Genomic DNA, 14,614 nt, shown 5'->3' with positions numbered 1-14,614 from the left:
TGGAGCTTGGGAAAGGTGGTGTTTGGGGAGGGGAGGAGCTTCAGCAATTGTGTCATTGACCGCACCCCCCTACCCGAAAGAAGCCATTTTCTCTGGGTCAGGGGTAGTCAAACTGCGGCCCTCCAGATGTCCATGGACTACAATTCCCATGAGCCCCTGCCAGCGAATTATAGCCCATGGACATCTGGAGGGCCGCAGTTTGACTACCCTGCTCTGGGGGAATCGATCTCTCTGGTCTGGCCCCCAGTTGTTTGCTTTTTTAGGTTTTTATTTTAAAAAATAACGGTCAGTGTTCCCCTTGGTTCTCTGTTACTGGATCAAAAATCTCTTAAACTGGATCATCAGTAGATGCTTTTGTACTTTCTAATGAAGCATCCACATTTCATGTCATAAAACAGAGACTATGGGACGAATTTCCCAAATTGTTTCTCTCTCTCAACCTCATCTATGTTCTCCGGCTATATTTGTTTTACACATTCGGCCTGGAAGAAAAGCCCGCTATTTCCGTGATCTAAACAAGCCTCCCCCTTGCAGAGTCTTTTGCTGGCCGGGATGAACGTTCTCCCCCAAGAGGTGTCAGCTGGGTCCTGTTTCAAAAGAAGGCTGCGATTTTGGTCCTGTAACCTCCCCTGTTTCAACTCATCTCTAAATTGCCCACGTCATAAAGAATTCTTTCCCCTTTAGCACACTCCAAAGGACTTGCAAACAAGGAAAGTGCATTCCAATATCTATTAAATGAGCTTTCACCTGAGATTATGGCCACGGTTGCTAAATTTTTAGTCATAGTACTTAAAATCAGCTCTATTAGTATCTCTTTATTTTAAGTGTTTTGCTGCTGTCCTCTTATATTTTCTCCTGCTCTGTAATATTCTGGCCTGCCAGTAAAGATTAATGAATGAATGGTGTAAAAAAGCTAACCCCTTCCCCTCTTACTTCTCCGGTGTTTTCTCCTTTTCCTGTTCCTTGTTTCAGGCCAGCCTTTCTCGCCTTTCCCCTTCCAAAGGTTCTCGGAGAGCCCATCTTGCTCGGCCGCCTCTCCTCCTCCTGTTTTCTGGCCAGCCGAGTTCATTTCACCTTGTAGACTGAGTTTCAGAGGCAGGGGTCTCTGTGGTTTCTTCCAATTATTGCCACCCCCTCCCTGATTCCAGTACAGTGGGGGGGGGGGGTTGTCGAAGAAAAAGCTGAATTTCAGACAATGATATTCAGAATAGCTAATTAAATTCAGGACCAATAACAGAACGCTTTTCGCTTCTGCAGCCCTTCCAGCTGTGCTTGCCTACCTGTATTCTGTGTATGTTTACTTTGTGCTAAATAGACTCTTAATAAGGGAATATGAATGAAAGCACCATCCAGTTGGGCACAGAGTGGAAAGGAAAGAGGGGGAAAGACCCCCGGGTGATTCCTCACCTCCCTGTACCCCCAACATGTGCTGATGTCTTCCTCTTGGGCAAAGTCCTTGCTCTTCTCCCATCTCCTTCCTCTCCTAAACAGAAAGTCGATACTCAGCTACATGTCAGGGTTGGCATGTCTTTGGAGCTTATGGGTTGGGGAGGAAGTGACCTTGGAAGTGATCGAAATGGTTGCTGTATTTTTTTTGTTTGTTTGCTTTGGGTCTTCCCTTTAGAATTCTTCTTGGGTGTACGGAGGCCATGTTGATCTCCTAAGTCCCCGGCTGCCAGTTTGGTGTAGTGGTTAGGAGTGCGGACTTCTAATCTGGCATGCTGGGTTCGATTCTACACTCCCCCACATGCAGCCAGCTGGGTGACCTTGGGCTCGCCACGGCACTGATAAAACTGTTCTGACCGAGCAGGAATATCAGGGCTCTCTCAGCCTCACCCATCTCACAGGGTGTCTCTTGTGGGGAGACGAAAGGGAAGGCGACTGTAAGCCGCTTTGAGCCTCCTTCAGGTAGGGAAAAGCGGCATATAAGAACCACCTCTTCTTCTTCTTCTTCTTCTGCTCAAAGCTCACGTCTGAGCCAAGGCTGGAAAACTGGGACAAACACTGCCGAACGTCCCTTCCCATTCCAAGCCCCCTCCCTCCCGCCGTGGTAGTTGTCAGAAAACACAGATGGCCATTGGCCGCCTTGAACAGCGGTCCAGATTTCCAGAACAGCTGGCTGGCAACCAGAGCTCTAGAATCGAGCCAGAAATAGCAGAGCCTGGTCGGACGGCTCATTTCGCCACAGCCTGGCAATCAATAAGACTTCCCGGGCAGGAGGAACCCCCTCCGCTTGTGAGAAGGGGAAGACGGAAGGGGCCACCAGAGAGCTGACCCCTGCCAGTTCAGCCTTCTTTAAGGCGGGAGAAGGCATCCCGGGGGTCTCTCTTGCTGCTCCCAGCCCTCGAGGCGGGGCTCTCAGGCACGTCTCAGAACATGGTGGCTTCTGCCAAACAGAAGCAGCCATGGGACTGACGCCGCATCAGAATTAATTTGCACACACTGCCAATCCCTAATTACACGATGCCCCTCTTGACCCTGGCACTTCCGTGCTGCCCAAAATGTCTGAACATTTCAGTTTTTAATTTAATTGGGGGAAAATAACTTGCATGCAGTGGTCTGCTGCATTTTTATTTTTATTTTTTGCTCAACTTCCTGTGATCCTAGAGATGAAAGAGGCCCATCGGCCCATCTGGCCGTCCCCCACAGCCGTGCGGATAAAGCATCTGCTTCCGATTATGCCTGAAAAGCCTTCAAGGAAGACAATTCTCCTGTTTTCCTGGCGGGTTCTTCTAATGCAACACTGTTTTTTCAATTTAAACTTGGTGATTCTCATCTCAGTTGCACTGAGCTGGGGGGATATTCTTTGAAGACCCCGGCACAGACTCTGTGCTTTATTACATGTGCCTTTTCCTCCTTCCGTAAGAGTTACTGTTATCAGTCACATAGAGATGATCAGAATGGACTGTATATATTCAGTAGAGCAACATTTTCCAACCTCTGAGTCAGAAGCCAAAAAACCTCTGCCAAGGGATCAAGGGCCAGCTGTCCCTAATAGCTGGTCCTCCCCTTCCCCTTGCTTTCTTTGGTATTTTGGAAGCCGTGATCTGACCTTGGAAACAGTTTCCATACCCATTGAGAAACGCACTTATTGAATCTACACCTAAAGTGCGTTGATTTTCCTGTTTCACACAGGAAAACCCACTTGCAAAAGCACATTGAAAGTACATTATGCAACATGTGTGGAATGAGCCGAAATCTCCCATGTGAAACATTAGTTGGTATTTTTCCCCCTTCACTTCATATATGGTTGATCAAGTGAAACGTGTCCTGGTAGTTAGTGAAGTGAGTTCCTTAGAATCCTACAAGGGATTAAGGGGAGTAATGGCAAATGAGAGGGTGGTCTACGGAAGGGGTAGTCAACCTGTGGTTCTCCAGATGTCCATGGACTACAATTACCATGAGCCCCTGCCAGTAGCATGCTGGTAGGGCCTCGTGGAAATTTTAGTCCATGGACATCTGAAGAGTCACAGTAAGGCATCAAAAAACTTTGGGCCAGCCCAGGATGGGTCACTATACCGAGTCAATTTGGATTTGTGGGTCACCATACTGAAAAGTTTGGGAACCTGTGCAGTAGAACACACCTAGTAATCAGTGCAGAAAGGAAGAGCATGGTTATTCCCCCACTAGCACAATTTAAGCATTTGAACAACTTGGAATGTGCAGAGTTTTTCTTGACTATGTTGGTTTTAGAAGACAAAGAGCCGACGATATCACGTGCTGGTTCAGAATTCTGTTCTCTAGCTCCGGGGTAGTCAACCTGTGGTCCTCCAGATGTCCATGGACTACAATTCCCATGATCCTCTGCCACCAAATGCTGGCAGGGGCTCATGGGAGTTGTAGTCCATGGACATCTGGAGGACCACAGGTTGACTAGCTTATAGGAAACAGAGAATCTGGAGTCAGGAATTAAGTTTAAAGGATCTAAAGTTTACACAAACTTATGTAAATAGCTGGTCTTTATATCACTATTTCAACTGGTTTATCTTATAACTGGCACTTAATTGACAACTGTTGTCTTTAAGAATCTATTTCAATGGTAATTTCTTTTATTGTATAAACGTCTAAGACCATAACTTTAAAACTGATTGAGTGCATTCACGGCTGCGTTGGCACAAGAATAATTTTGGTTTTTTTAGTAAAGCCATTGACCTCCCTCTGCAGCCCCTGTTCTAGTCTTTAAGGATCCCAGCGCTTGTTTTGGAAGATTCTTCTGCCTGGCAGAGGAGGACACCTGCCTGGCTGCAGTGAGAGCGGATCGACTCTCTTTTCCTGTGGCTGGTGTTGCCCGATGATTTGTTGCTTGTGTTTTGTTGCCCAAGGAAGGGAGAATGAAAAGGGTTATTCCAGTGGCCCCCCACCTTTTTATCACCGGGGACCACTCAACGCCTTTTACTGAGGCCCGGTGGGGGGGGGGATAGTTTACTCCTCTCCTCTCAACCACTGCCCTAACGCTCTCTGATTGCTATGGTAATGTTTAAACATCCCTTCAGAATAAGATACAGACACGCCACAACAATGAACATAAGGAACATTTTATTTTCATGGAAATTTTAACTCAGGACAATGACAAATCAATGGGAACCCTGAGCTTGTTTCTCTGCAACGAGATAGTCCCGTCTGGGAGTGATGGGAGACAATGACACCCAAAGTGTGTTGTAAAGGGCCGGGGGGGGGGGGGGAGAAGGCGTCCTTCGGGGCCCACCTCCAATTAGTCGAAGGACCACACGTGGTCCACGGCCCACAGGTTGGAGATCGCTAGGTTATCCCACATTTTCCTTCCCTAGCCTCCTTTTATCCCGCCTCGTCCCTCTTGTGGGCCTGACACCCTCCTGCCCACCGCCCTCAGGCCTTTCCCACTGGCTGAGACTGCCTCTCAGGTGACAGGGCTCCACCTGGCAGTGCCCCGACTGGCAGAGGGTGGGGTGGCACCACTTCTGGTACTGTGGCTAGGCTTCCTGCGTTCTCCGGATCCACCCGCCCCCTTTTTAGACTCCCCTCCCGCTTCCTGGTTTTGGGAGCCTCTGCCAGCTCTTGCTGCCTCACTGGCTCCGGCTGCCCCAGTACGTTTTCTTGTTGGGGTCGGTGGGCTTGCCCAGGGATTGGGCAGAGGTGGGCCAGGGACTGTGGCCGATGGGGCATTCCCCAGCCTTCCTGATGGCCAGGGACAGAGTGGGGAGAAAATAGCACTGCTGCCAGTTTTCAGCGTCTTCACTGGCTGCAGGAACACACAAGAGAGTAAATAGCACAAGAGGCTCAAAAAGCCAATGCCAGCCTCAGGTGTGAAAATGCCCCCAAGGCTTGAGCCAGCCTCGCCTTCAGTTCCTAGGAAACCACAGCAGGAGAAAATGGAGCACAGCAAAACAAAACGTAAACACATTTTGCAGGGCCAGTGCTCCTCCTAGCCGAAAGAAAGCCAGCTTGATACTTCTGGAGTTAGAATGGCCATCGGGGATCCTTCCCCTTTCTCTAGAGCAGTTCTCACCCTGGGGGTCGATTGACCCTTTTCCCAGGGGTTGCGGTGGCAGCCTCAGCAACCCAAAGGAAGTTGTGGCACGAGGAGGGGGGAGAACCGCTTCTCTAGAGGGATCCCATCCCACCCCACTCCTTGCGTTGGCTTGCTCTTGGGCACACATATGCTGGCCCAACCCATTGAACCAGGTTAGGGGAAAGGGATGTCTAACCCTGGTCAATGTGTAACCATGCACCATGGCTGTTTCTGTGTTTCTTTTCAGCACACCATTTTTTTTTAATGTCCAGATTTATTAATAAAGAAGTGACGTTATATCTACAAAGAGATAAAAGATACACAATACATTTCAGCATTATAAAAGCTATCAAAAAAGATTACAGCCTAAAGCAGTGGTTCTCAGCCTTCCTAATGCCGCGACCCTTTAATACAGTTCCTGATGTTGTGGTGACCCCCCAACCATAAAATTATGCAAGGGTTCTTTCTTTCACAGAAATTAAACCGAAACTGACCCAATGGTGTGCAGATCCATTGTTCATGATGGTATATAAATTGTTTTTTCCCCTGGGGTTTCTCAGTTCAGTTCTGCCTCTTGTCCCACCATGCCGATCTCTCTCTTTTCCGCTGCTCCAGGCAGATGAACGCTCTATCTCTATCTACCCTGCAAGGCTGTTGTGTGGAAGCCCCCCCCCCCCAACCAAGCTCCTTGCCCTGCTGCGACCCCTGTGAATGGATCGTTCGACCCTCAAAGGGGTCCCGACCCCCAGGTTGAGAACCACTGACCTAAAGTATCGTTGCTGGTATTTTTTGTGTTGCTTTAGACCAGATAGAACCCAAGTTCTCTATGCATTCGTTATTTTGGTAAGCAGTTAATTTAACCAAGGTATTCATTTCCCGCATTTTAGATAACCCATCTTGGAGTGAAATTTTCCCTCCATACGCTTGCCTGGCAGCTGTAATCATATGCAAAACAATAATCCTCTATTCACCTGAAATTTAGGGAGATAATTTAGTGACATTGCATCTGGATTACATGGAATTTTTATCTCTAGGCCGGCTGACATTATTTGAGCTGTTAGTTCCCCAAAATTATGAGCACAATCACATTCCCATCCCAGGTGAAAGAAGTCTGACTGCTTCTCACTGCAGGGTCAGCGTTTGGTGCTGTAATTTTTGTGAAATGTTGCTAACCTTAAGGCAGGGGTGGGCAAACTGTGGCCCTCCAGATGTCCATGGACTACAAGTCCAGCTGGCAGGGGCTCATGGGACTTGTAGTCCATGGACATCTGGAGGGCCACAGTTTGCCTGCCCCTGCCACAGGGTATTAGGTGCCACCTGTGTATCATCTTTAGCAGGTTCTCGATGAAACAAACCATTTTTAAAGGTTACTTTCCAACATTTTCTCCCTGGACATAAAACAGGTGTGAGTTCATTGCATCCCCTACTGGGGAAAACTTAAGAGTTGTGTTTTAAGTGCCGTTGGGCACTTCTGCCTTACAGGGATCCTATGAATGAATTAATTAATTTTATTTATGTATTATATTTATATACTGCCCTCCACGAAGGCTCAAGGGACCTGGCCTTCCACTAATGACCTCTAGCCTGGCTTTAACATTCTTGCTCAGGTCTTGCCAACTGAGGGCCTTGGCTTCCTGTGTTGAGTCCGTCTACCTCCTTGCTGGGTTGTCCGGACCCCCACAGAGCCCTTCCATAAGGAGCTAGCGTGGTATAGTGGTTAAAAGGCAGTGGCCTCTAATCTGGTGGGCTGGGCTTGATTGCCCTCTCCTCCACAAGCAGCCTGCTGCGTGATCTTGTGCTAGTCACATCTCCCGCCAAACTGTTCTTGCACTTTGGGACACCTTTGGGTACAGAAAAATGGGTCATAAAAACCAGCTCTTCTTTTTCTTCTATGCTAGCCTCAGTTGAGTCGTTTTGGCGTCTAGGGAGGTACTGGCATTTTCCCCCCACTGGGAGTAAAAGCAGCTCAAAATTGGCTTTTCTCCAGTGACAAAACTGTGGCAGAGGAAGGGTTAAGATTTCCCTCTCTTCTCTTCCTGTCCTCTTCCTTGATAAAGAAATTCCAGAGCCTGTGGTTGCCAGCGAAGGGGGGGGGGTAAAATAAACATAGGATGCGTATATACATGAAGCTGTCTCATGCAGAATTGGTCCGTCAAGGTCAGCTTTTTCTACTCGGGCCGCAATGGCTCCCAAGGGTCTCAGACCAAGATCTAAATTGTCTGACAAGTCTGACATTAAAATAAAAGGCAATATTCCGAAATCCATGGGAGAACATTTAGATCTCCCCAGACGGGCTGCTGTTGATCTAAAAGTCATCATTCTCCATCAAAAAGAATTTGAAAGAGAGACTCCAGGGTAGGGCAGCTCAATCAGAATTGATCGAGCATTTCTAAAGGGGGTCCCAAAGCCTTGAAAGGACCCGGGATCTCTATCCAGCGCAAGTGTTAAGCAGGTTAGCCACACGAGAGCAGCAGGAGTGTTTGCCCTAATTCCTGCTCTTGAGGAAGGAACTGTGATGTCATTATATTTTCGAAGGGTTGCCATGCTGGTCTCCTTTAGAACAGGGGTAGTCAACCTGTGGTCCTCCAGATGTCCATGGACTCCCTCATCCCCCCCTCCATTATTCAACCCCAGGTATAAAAACCCCTATGAGGGCCATTGAACCATTGTCTCTGCCAAAGAGTTTGTTCATCGAACTTTTCCTGTTGATGCCTTTCTGTATTAGTCTGCTGAATAAAGCTTCCTTTTGGATTTCACTACAATAGTGGTCTTGAGGAATTACTTGTTCAAGAGACTTTACTTAGGTGTCTTCTGTCTGGTTCCTGACAGTGGGGAGCTCCCCCTCACTGGCGGTCTCCAAGCAGACAAATCCTTCTCTTGGATGCTTGAGGCTGATCCTGCATTGAGCAGGGAGTGGGACTAGATGGCCCTCATGGCCCCTTCCCACTCTGGGATTATAGGAGTCTAGTTCAGCAGTGGGATGGACTGCCTGAGGAGGTGAGGAGCTCCCCCTCACTGGCCGTCTTCAACCAGTGGCTGGACAGATCTTTCTCCAGGATGCTTGAGGCTGATCCTGCCTTGAGCAGGGGGTGGGACTAGATGGCCTCCATGGCACCTTCCCACTCTAGGATTCTGGGAGTCTAGTTCAGCAGTGGAAGGGGCTGCCTAAGGAGGTGGGGAGCTCCCCCTCACTGGCTGTCTTCAAGCAGGGGCTGGAGAGATCCTTCTCCTGGATGCTTGATGCTGATCCTGCTTTGAGCAGGGGGTGGGACTAGATGGCCTGCATGGCCCCTTCCCACTCTAGGATTCTGGGAGTCTAGTTCAGCCATGGAAGGGGCTGCCTGAGGAGGTGGGGAGCTCCCCCTCACTGTCCGTCTTCAAGCAGGGGCTGGAGAAATCCTTCTCCTGGATGCTTGATGCTGATCCTGCTTTGAGCTGGGGGTGTGTATACATGGCCTGGATGGCCCCTTCCCACTCTATGACTCTAGGATTCCAGACCATGGAAACCCTTCAGGACCTCCCCTACACCCTTGGTTGGAAATCCCTGCACTACACCAAACTGTTGATAGTAACGGTGTACTCCTTTGTGTTTCCACTCCCTTTCCCAAATCCTACCAATCCATGGCTGAGTGGATAGGAAATAATAAAATAAAAATGAACACATATTTAAAACCAAACATAATCAGGAGACCTTGGAGATATTATTGGTCTGAAGGTGTTACTGGACTTGAATCTATAAACGCTGGCAGGGGCTCATGGGAACTGTATTCCCAAGACGGGACAGGTGGCCGCTGGTGTGAAAATCAAGGGTGGGGGGATTGGTTGAGGTATGCTATGAGGGGGTCTTCTCAGCTCCTGCTCTTTCTTTCTGCAAGAGGCAGAGCCACCAGAGTTGTAGTAAAGGTGGGGGGGAGCGTGGTCAGGAGCCGTGGCCGGCTGAGTCACTTCCCAGGGTCCTTGAAGTCTGAGAATTTGTTTCAGGGGCTCTTCTGCGGTCAAAGCTTGGAAAAGGCTGGAGTGGTGGTCAGAAGCCTGAAGAGGGAAGGTTTTGGATAAAGGAAGAACCTCAGCAGCGTATAATGCCATAGCAACTACCCCCAAAAAACAGCCGTTACCTTCCGGAAAGCTGATGTCTAGTGTGGTCATCCTGAGGGATCTCTAGGCTGCACTAGAGTCTGGCCCACCAGGTTGTCCCCACCACTTAATTTTCAGAGAGCTACTTCCTCTCCGTGGAGGCAGGCACCATCTTAACAGACCGATATTCTCCACGAATTCGGTGGAACCATGTTGTAAACCACCTGAGCCAGTGGAGGCCTCACCACGTAGGGTGCTGGTGGATTCCGTTTGTAAATTATGCATTACGTGAAGATGTGTTTCTTGTCTGAACTGGAGCCAATAAGCAGAACATTTTTATCAAAGCAGCAACACGCCAGAATCCGGCTTTTAATTGATGGGCCTGCCTAGGAATTACAGCCCATCCACACAAGAAATGGCGGCAGACTGTTACACATTTCAGTAGGGCCGTTTTGGATTGTGCTGTAGCCCATCCCAAGCTTTTGAGATGCTGTGTGAGGAACAGTCTAAATCAGGGGTAGTCAAACTGTGGCCCTCCAGATGTCCATGGACTACAATTCCCAGGAGCCCCTGCCAGCGAATGCTGGTGTAAATGATACCTTCAGGAACTAAATTATACGTTCCAAGTGTAATGTTGCTGCTACGAAGCATGAGATCAGCCACAGTGTTGACTTGATGTATTGCTTAGATTGATTTTTGTGCTGATTGTATATAAACCCTCTATCAGCTGCTTTATTTCTTCATCCCCGTATTCTGTTTTGGGGAGGGACTCTGATCCCGTGCAGATTTGTCAGAAGATAATTTCCAGCAGTCTCAAGAGTAATGGGAGTTTTTCTAGAGATGATGTATGCAAGTTATAAATCACAGGCAACCAGCCGGTTTTATATATTTCCACCACAGTAGAGTCCACCAGCATAATTCAAAGAAGTTGTTTCTCACATTTGTTTTAGGAGTATTCTCGCTGTGTGTCATGTGAAAGATGCTAGTTTCACCCAGAGAAAAGGTGTATTTGTGGCATATTCAAAAGCACCCAACACAGAGAAAATCTATGCCACTAGGCATGGAACGATCATAGTATCATCGCTACATAAAAGTAAGCCAACAGGAGGTAGATGCTTTAGAATGATTTAGAATGATTTCCAGAATGATGTTCAGGAGATTACCACTTTCCTTTAATGTTTTTCACGTTCTGTGCTCTTTCATGAGGGCCTCATAAACAATGTATGTTATGTAAATTTTCTGTTAATTTAATTTTTTTTACTGTTTACTGTTGCTAAGGTTAATATACTGGCAATCCAATCAATCCTAAACCATGGATGCCTGCTCTTTGCTTCTTAAAAATAAATAAAACGTTTATTCAAGTTTTTTAATATCATGTGGACAAGAAATAAGAAAAATGCAGAATACCAAATAAGAAAAAAAAAAGAGGGGGGAAGAAACAACAGAAAGAAGAGGCTTCCGATTTCATCTGACAATTATAAATCAAGTTAATTTCTGTTATACAATGATAGCATATAAATGAATTTAAAACTACACTTTCCCCCTGTATGTTCATATTTTCCCTCCTTAGTCCTCAAAAACATAATCACAGAATCATAGAGTTGGAAGGGGCCATACAGGCCATCTAATCTAACCCCCTGCTCTACGCAGGATCAGCCCAAAGCATCCTAAAGCATCCAAGAAAAGTGTGTATCCAACCTTTGCTTGAAGACTGCCAGTGAGGGGGAGCTCACCACCTCCTGAGGCAGCCTATTCCACATATCCATTATTTCATTTTTGTTTGTGTCATGCAGAGTCTATAAAACGTTTCCAGGTAACTATAAATACTGTGATTTTCTTTTTTCTAATTAAAGTAGTAAGTCTGACCATCATCTTTATTCTTCAGTTGTGGGTAATAACAAACTTTCACAATTTTGAACACATAATAGTCACAGTTTTGTATAATTATATGTAGGAACAAAAAAAATCTCCCTAATTCTTTCCCCATTAATCCCAAGATGAATGTCTCTGGATTCATTTGTATATCAGTCTTTAGTATCTTTTGGCTTAAAGCATATGTTTGTATCCAAAAACATTTTTTTTTTCCATGTCCACCATAGATCGAAAAAATGTCTCATTTTCAACAAATATTAGACACATTTTTGTACATTTGTATAACCACCCAGGTGACAAATACCAATGATAAAACATTTTAGAACAATTCTCAAGATTACAGCTTAATACGAATTCAAGACTTTTTGCTGATGCTGAAACCATACCTAGCAGAGGGGAAATACATGCCCTCCAAAAAGTCCTGAAAAAAAAGTTTTTAGGAATTGTATTGTATAACCTTTTTAATGTTATGTGATTTGTTAAGAAGAAGAAGAAGAAGAAGAAGAAGAGTTGGTTCTTATATGCTGCTTTTCCCTACCCGAAGGAGGCTCAAAGCGGCTTACAGTCGCCTTCCCATTCCTCTCCCCACAACAGACACCCTGTGGGGTGGGTGAGGCTGAGAGAGCCCTGATATCACTGCTCGGTCAGAACAGTTTTATCAGTGCCGTGGCGAGCCCAAGGTCACCCAGCTGGTTGCATGTGGGGGAGCGCAGAATCGAACCCGGCATGCCAGATTAGAAGTCCGCACTCCTAACCACTACACAAAACTGGCTCTTAAGGATTTTTAGGGGATTGCTTTTTATGATGGGGGGTTTATGGTACTTTTTATTGTTTTATGATTTGTTGTAAACTGCCGGGAGTCAGCATTGCTGGGAGTGGGGTATAAAGATTCAGTTAATAAATAATAAATAAATAAATTGTGCAAATGCAACTGAGGCTGTAAATTTTGGTACTGAATAACAGCCACCTTTGGAGTGCCCGGACAGCTCCGTTATCTGCATCACTATCGGGACCAAAATGGGTTCCGGCCCAGTGCAAATAAGCTGAAAGGGACATCAGACCTGGCTAGAAAGGGGGAAGTTGGCAGCTGCATAGCAGAGCAACTCAATGCACATTGGTCACCATGGCTGTTGGGTGTGCTGTAGGTTCAGCCAGCATGAATGGGATCCACCCTCCCCTCTGGCCTATTGGATGGCTGCCTACAAAGAGCTAAAAGAGACCCCAGGGGCATAACATGATCTGCAGTGGCAGCAAAAACATGCAAAACCTGTTGGGCTACAGGTAACAGGAGGGGGACAGAGAGAATATATACATAACAAGGAAAGCAATGCTTTTTTCAGATGTTCTCCAGCTTTCTTGAAAATTACCTCTGACTCCAGCTGTACTCCTGAGCTGTTCTGTCATCACCACACAGTAGGATCTGCAAAGTGCAATCTGTCCGCACTGCCCCTTGGTGAATTTAAGCATTCATCCCACTCTAGAGCGAAGCTCATCTCAGCATAATGTTCAGAACTTGAGAGCCTAAGACAGGTTCCTTAATTAGGTTGCAAAATCACCGGCCTGGTTTTCAGGGTAGCCACGAGCCCAATTGGTTTATCATGTCGCAAAACCGGCCTTTGCTACCTGATTTGCAATTAAACGTGGTGCGCAGCCCTCCGTGAGGGTGGGAAATTATAATTAGCGGCGATGCTGCGATTCTCACGAGCGATGCTCTTGAAAATCAAAACTTAGCTCTGTTTGCCATGCCTGTTTTGCTCCCATTTCGGTTTGCTCTAACTTTTACATTGAATAACAGCCACCTTTGGAGTGCCCGGACAGCTCCGTTATCTGCATCACTATCGGGACCAAAATGGGTTCCGGCCCAGTGCAAATAAGCTGAAAGGGACATCAGACCTGCGGCTCAAGTCCTCTCTGACCCAGCCACACCTTTCCCCATAGTTGAGGAAGGGAGGGAGACAGGCAGTCGGTCTTTCAACACAAAAGTAATGTTTATTAGACACCAAGGGATATTTTTAAGCACTCCATTGTTTTCCGTGCATACACAGGTGTGCCTCCATAAATACCTAGGCTACCAGAAGGACCTAACAAACTGTCTACTGACAGATTCATTTGTGACCTCCTGGTTAAACGTACTGCTAGAGAAGCTAGGCTCCTGTAGTCTGTTCTGCCAACTTGTTTTGAGTCTAGGTTATGACAAAGCAAAAGGATTAATAAAGACCAGGGTAATAGAAGGAGAAAGGCAGCACAGTCTCAATAAGATCTGGGGCCCACTTTTTGGGAAAGGTCTCCTTAGTAAGACTGTCTTGATGCCCTATCTAAGCAACCTTACAAATTCAGAACATAGAACATTTACTCTTCCTTGCTATAACTCTCTCCTTGCTGCCTACTTGGAAGGAGAGCTTAAAGGACTATGCAAATGCATCTGTAATGAAGGACAAATAGAACCAACTGAGCAGGTCCTTTTTGAGTGTAAGCTATATAATAACACTAGCCAGAAAGCTTGTTGCAGAGGGGAATGCAGGGGGTGCAATACCTGGAGTGGCTGGGCACTTCTGGAGGACAAGCGCCTCGAGGCGTGGGCTCGCTTTCCGCTGCGGTGGCTGCCTCGGCGGTGCAGGAGGTTGGGCGCTCAGAGCCCTGGTCTCCCGTCATGCGGTTGTGGTCGGGCCAAGCAGAGGTCCAGCCAGGGCTCTGCAGGTCCGCTCGCTTCGGCGCCCTGGCTGTGTCTGGGCACTAGGCTTGCAGAGCGCTGTGCTGCCACCTTGTAGGAGCGGGCCCTCTAGGGGCTGGGCCAATCAGGGTGTCCCCCAGCAAGGCTTGTGGAGCGTGTCTGGCCGGACACAGGAAAGAGAATCCAGATACCGGTTGGACATGATCCACCCAGGAGGTCTCTTCAGAAATATCAGAGCCACTAAGTGGTAAGGATACATACAGGCTCATTGACACCAGTGCTTACAGAATGTGCCAGAGGTCTGAGGCAACAAGGCCTCAAACTAATACTGTCAGATACAAATAAGAAGTTAACAAAAACAATTGCAAGATATGCTTGGGTAGCTACAAAAATAAGTGAGAGCTGGTCCAATTCAACATTTTAACTGCTGGCTTATATTAGACCCTTATAGTATGTTTATATACATTTGTCCTATCCATGTCACTTTTATCTATTTTGTAACTGATTGA

At 47.0% G+C, this 14,614-nt stretch overlaps 1 protein-coding gene across 16 annotated transcripts in view; it reads left to right on the top strand.

Moving 5' to 3' along the window:
* The window catches only part of ADGRL3 (adhesion G protein-coupled receptor L3), an 808,020-nt gene that overhangs the window by 327,672 nt on the left and 465,734 nt on the right, over nt 1-14,614 (top strand). The window lies entirely within an intron of this gene.

This window comes from Paroedura picta, chromosome 7, assembly GCF_049243985.1.
Source record: "Paroedura picta isolate Pp20150507F chromosome 7, Ppicta_v3.0, whole genome shotgun sequence".
NCBI lineage: Eukaryota > Metazoa > Chordata > Lepidosauria > Squamata > Gekkonidae > Paroedura > Paroedura picta.
Note: the sequence above shows the minus strand (reverse complement) of the source record. Positions and strands in the feature narration are given on the sequence as shown.